This window comes from Chionomys nivalis, chromosome 15 (assembly GCF_950005125.1).
Source record: "Chionomys nivalis chromosome 15, mChiNiv1.1, whole genome shotgun sequence".
NCBI classification, from domain to species: Eukaryota; Metazoa; Chordata; class Mammalia; order Rodentia; family Cricetidae; genus Chionomys; species Chionomys nivalis.
Window position 1 is genome coordinate 62,445,745 of NC_080100.1, and position 6,000 is coordinate 62,451,744.

The window sequence follows — 6,000 nt, forward strand, 5'->3', positions numbered from 1 at the left end:
TTCCTTTATAAGTGTTGCTGTGGTCTTAGTGTCTCTCCACAGCAATAGAAACCCTAAGACATAGAGACACTAGTTTTAAGGCATTATGAGGAAACAATCAGTCAAATAAAAAACTTAAAGTGTCCTTTAGGACAGCTGTCCTTTCCTCTCGTCAAATCAGAATAGGACAAAGGGATTGACTTAGATTTTAGAAGAGTTAGGGACTCTTACAACTCGATAAAATGCCTTGTCCTGGCTTAGATGCGAGTTTTGACAAAGCAGCTGTAAAAGGCATTATGGAGATAATTGAAGAAATTTGTATATGAATGGGGAATTCAATTATACAAAGAAATTATTAATTCTGTCAAGCATCCTAATAATATTTTTGCCCACTTATGAAAATGTTCTTTTTAGAGATGCAAACTGAGGTTTTTCAAGGTAAAAATGTTCAGAATGTCTGTGATTCATTTTAAAATAGCACACAACAAAGAGTTTAAGAATTAAAAGATACAACAACAATATATGAAAACAAAATGAGAGAAGAAATGGAGATACTTGGGGCCTGGGTGCTATGAATCTGTAAAGGTATCTGGCAAAGTGGTACCTGAGCTGAAAGATTAAATTATCGCCATGCATGTCACATTCAGCCTCTGCCCCCAAGGGCTATGAAAGAAGCCAAGAGCTACCTCTGAGAGGGAAAGATAGAGCAAAGAAAAGGCTACATGGGCCAGACACAAGGCTATGCTGAGACATGTGGAAAAGGAAATCAGGAAGGGATATTGGACTGGAACTTTGATGAGTACCGGGAATAAAGAAAATAGAAAGTCTCAGTCCACAGCCAAACATTAGGTGGAGAATGAATGCAAATTAGAGGTCTCCACCAGGTCCCTCCCTCGGAGCTCATGGAACCCCGTGGGAGAGTGGGAGGGAAAAAGTGTAGGAGCCAGAAGAATAAAGGACACCAGGAGGACATGGCCCACAGAATTGACTAAGCAGGGCTCGTAGGGGCAGTCATGGCCCTGCATGGGTCTGTGCTAGGATCTCTGCATATGTTATGGCTGTTAGCTGGCTGCTTTTCTGGGACTCCTACAGCAGAGGGGGCTGTCTCTGACTCCTTAGTCTGCCCTAGGTACCCCTTTTCTCCTATTGGTTTGCCTTGCCCAATCCTGATATGAGGGTATGTGTTTGGTATTATTGCTTCTTGTTGTGCCGTGTTTGGTTGATGTCCCTGGAAGGCCTGTTCTTTTCTGAAGGGAAATGGGTGAGGAAAGGGAGGACTGGGAGGAGGGAAGGGAACTTCAGTCAGGAGGTACTGTATGAGAAAAGAATAAAAAATATATATAATAGGCAAAGTTTTAAAGTTTTATAGCATATGTTTTGGTATTATTCTAATATTCTAAAAATATTCTAATTGTTTGGCTTCAATTAATAATACTATATTGTTATAAATTAATGACAGTTAACCTAATATCATTATAGAATAAAGATTATCATGAAGTTTTAAAACAGAAGAAAGAAGTCTAAGTTCAGAAGGTACCCCCAAAGAAAAGTTACCCCTTGGAGGAGACATACACAGGACCCATTGTGTTTGACATCCCAGATGACCACTGAAGCATTTATTTATATTGTTCTATTATTAAATAAAACATGAGAATCAGATATCAGGATAAAAACCTGATTGATCAGAGAAGTGGCAGAGAAGTGACCAATGACTCTCTCTCTCTGTGTCTCTCTCTCTCCCTCCCTCCCTCCCTCTGTCCCTTCCTCCCTTCTCCTTTCCCAATCCAAAAGGACCACAAATGTTTTTAAGCCCTCTCCCTACTATTTCCTATGTCTCTCTATATGCATCCTGGGTCCTCCAAAACCTCTACGGCTAAATATGGTCAGCTAGTTGCTAACTCCGCCCCTGATTCAAGGTTAAACTTTATTGTCAGTCTTGGAGTGTCAGTGCAAACAAATATTCCTGCAACAGGCCTTAACCAATGACTCATATGTCTCTGCAGTCCAGGGTTGAACACAGGGTGTTTGTGACACTATGGATGCTACAAGGCATTTCTGCTCCTCACAGTAGGTTCTCTCAAAGAAAGATGTGAGCAAAATGTCTTCACTGTGTTCCCATTAACCTCTGGAAGACAAAGACAAAGCCCTGAGATAGGAAAAGAAGAAAAAGAAAGAAAAATGTAAAACTTGATGAACATAGTAAATAACATAAGAAATCAAACTGATGGGCACAGTTCTGTTCATCTAGATCATAATTTTTATAATTTTTTAAAAAATGCAGCAAGATCCCTGGCAGCAGTAGGCAGCAGAAATGCTGTAGGTCCCAAATGGTGGTAGCGGGTCATGTGGAGCAGCCAGTCCCAGGCATAGATGGCTGCCGGTCCCTGAGCAGTGGCTGGTCCAGGCAGGGAGACACATGGTGGGCGGGCAGAAGACAGAGACATAGATAGACACGACACGACATGCAGGGTGAGGTTGAATATTTATTCAGGTGGTTATGGGGGCGGAGGAGGAGGGAGAGAGAGAGAGAGAGAGAGAGAGAGAGAGAGAGAGAGAGAGAGAGAGAGAGAGAGAGAGAGAGGAGGAAAAAAGAGACAGAGAAGTGAGGAAGCAGAGAAGTGAGAGGAGGATGGAAAAGAGAGCGAGCTCAGGCCAGAAGCTGAAGATCAGCCTGCCTCAGCGGATGGGGAGGGAGTGGGCGTGGCTTGTCTCTTAAAGGGACCAGGGGCCAAAACCATAACAATAATATACCATGATGATGGACGGAACTTTATTCAAAGTGTAACCAAAGGACTTTAACTGATTTCTACCTATTACTACCCTTTAAATGTAGGTTTTAGACATAAATTTCCTTAAACAGCCATCTGTATCTCCATCACTTTTATTTTCTCCCAACCCATGACAAATCAAGTCTTACTTTTCTCCTAGAAGGTTTGCTAGGTTATGGCTGTGGGGCCCAGTGCAGCTTGGCTATACTACTGTCATGGCAGGCTCAGTAGAAGCCAGTCAAAGAGTAGGCCTAAATTTCAGTTTATCCTAAGGCAAACCTGGTTCCAGGAAAGACCACAAACAGACCACGAAGGCACCACCCCAGAACAGACCAATTAGCATCAAAGGGGAAAATACCTAGCATTCCAAAGAAAATGCCTAATATTCCAACGTTGTAGATAGGATCACCAGATGTCCCTTAGCACAGCACACACCCATCCCCTTCCAACAAGAAACCCTAGACAATCAGGGATTAGCTAATCAGGAGTCCTGAACCTAAAAACTCCTTCACTCTGACCTCTACTATGATAAAAACAATCCCTACCCTGCCTGGACTTGGTGCTCTCCCATCATTTGGCTGCATTGGACAGACACACAGAGGGTCCAAGCTTGAGCTTGAAGAAAAGCTCTTTGCATTTTCATACAAGTTTGAACTCTGTGGGTGGTTTGGGGGGACACCCAGCTATTTGAGTATGTGAACTGCATACTTTTCAGTTGCTAAGTTCAACTGCTCTGTTTCAGTTTGCCCCCCTGGGTCATACCTGGTGGGCTCCTTGAAACTACTCTCCTCGTCACTTCTCATAGCTTCTTCTAGTTTCCTTGAATGTCGATTTTCCCACGTCGGTTCCCCAATGTTTCCTCTTTTCCTTTAAGTATCACCTATGTACTAATGACAAATTTTTTTTTTTAGATTTTTTTATTTGTAACCCTTTAGTTAGTTCACCCTTGAAGTAATTATTTCAGCCGCAATAAGGCTGATACTTCCAGGTTCTAGGCACCATGCATGGGCAGACAAACCCTCAGGCAGAGGTGCCTAATGGCCCCCAGGGATGTTGAAGGGCCCTGCATGAACCATGTGCCACTTGGATTACATCATCCACATATGACTCAGCTAAGCCATTGCACACATGCATGGTTGCACATCTACATATGACTCAGCTAAGCCCTTGTACACTTACATGAGACCCGTCATCTGCGCATGACATAGTCACATCAACCCCTGTGTGCATGCGCTAGGCAGCCTTTAAAAGCTGGACACCCCATCTTCCTCTCTCTGTCTACACACTGACTTCCCCAGGCCTGTGCACACACCATCTAATAAACTGCTAAGTGGGTTTGTTGCATGTTCCATGTTTCCTTCTCACTCATGCCAGGTAATTTCAATGGTGCCATAAGACTCAGGAGGGTCTCCCACCCCAAGTACCTCTCCCAGAGTCAGGATCTGGAACCAGGTATTTTTTCCACAACAACCATGTGTTCCATCTACTTGAGCATGATTTCTATGCACACCACTAGCTTCAGTTGATGAGTTTCCCCCATTCTGGTCAGCTTACCATTTCTCCAAACCCAAAGAATTGACTGTTGAGCTCCCAGAAATCTTCTAGTGTTCCTGGAATGGGGAGACAACCCCCAACCATGGTCTTTATAGCTACAAATGAGCTCTTCACTGACATTCATCTCTGGATTGCTCCCCTTAGCTAAAATCATGTTTGGACGACTCAGGGTTGGTCGTCCCATGACTGGGGGCCCAGCATCCCTCAGGTTTTTCTTTCTCTTTTCTTTTATTTCCCCCACCATGAAAGGCCGCTCAGAGTGGCCTCTGGTCTCTCTGGCTTATGAGTCGCCCCAATCAGATCCAGTCAGGCTTTAGCCCCCACCTGTAGGCAGAGGATGCTTTCATACAGGCCCTATGGTGTTTGCCACCGATTTATGCTCTGCCAATAGAGGGGAGATATCTTCCCATATGCCTTATGGTGTCACCATTTTTGCAGGTTTTTATCATTTCAGTTCTGGAAAACAAGCCATCCAAGGCCATCAATCCAGCCTCCCCCCTGGGATGTCTTTTAGAGGCCCTAAAACCCCAGGCCTTAGCCCTACTTACAGATTCCCATACTTGTCCATCTTTGTCCAAAAAAATGGCCTCTTTACAATTTAGATAACAATCTAAAGTGGCCGCCTAATGGCACCTTTGATCCCAATATTTTATGGGAGCTCTCTAACTACTGTCAGCACACAGGCAGATGGAGTTTCCTTACATCCAAGCCTTTTAGTGTTTAAACTCTAAGACTAATCCCTCTGTCCTGGCTATACCATCTGAGCTGGAAGAACCCTCCACTTCCTCTCTGGACCCAGCTAATGAACCCCCATCTTTTCGACCCAAGTGGTCAGTTATCACCATCCATTCAACTGCTACCCCTGTTCCTTTAGCTCCTACCACCGCCCCTCCATCTCCTACCCCTGTTCCTTCAGCTACTGCTCCGGACCCTACTAAGGAATCCACAACTTCCCAATGGCAACAAACAAACACTTCCTCTCCTTTACTTCCCACTGCCTCACCACCTCCCTCCATTCCCTCGTCAGCTCTCTCTCTCTCTTTCTCTTCCCCAACTAATTACTCCATCAACCCTGCTGGATCATTCTTCTTCTCCAGTGCATGGACACGGCAGATGTCGTGCTCTGGCACCCACCTTTACCCCTCCTCTCACACACTGACATGCTGCTATGGAACCGAACCATGACCAATCCAAGCCAGCTGCAGTTCTTCCATTGTGAGAGGTGACTGGCATAGATGGATTGATTGGAGTACACATACCTTTCTCTCTCTCAGAACTCTCCCATATAGAACAAAAACTGGTGTCCTATATATCTAATTTTATCACTTTCTTTTTTTCCTTTTTTATTTATATTTATTGAGCTCTACATTATTCTCTGCTCCCCTCCCTGCCTCTCCCCTACCCCCTTCAACCCTCCCCCAAGGTCCCCATGCTCCAATTTACTCAGGAGATCTTGTCTTTTTCTACTTTCTACTTCCCATGTAGATTAGATCTATGTAAGTCTCTTTTAGTGTTCTCATTGTTGTTTAAGTTCTCTGGGATTGTGGTTTGTAGGCTGGCTTTCTTTGTTTTATGTTTAAAAACAACCTATGAGTGAGTACATGTGATAATTATCTTTCTGTGTCTGGGTTACCTCACTCAAAAGAATGTTTTCTAGCTCCAAACATTTTTCTGCAAAATTCAAGATGTCATTTTTTTC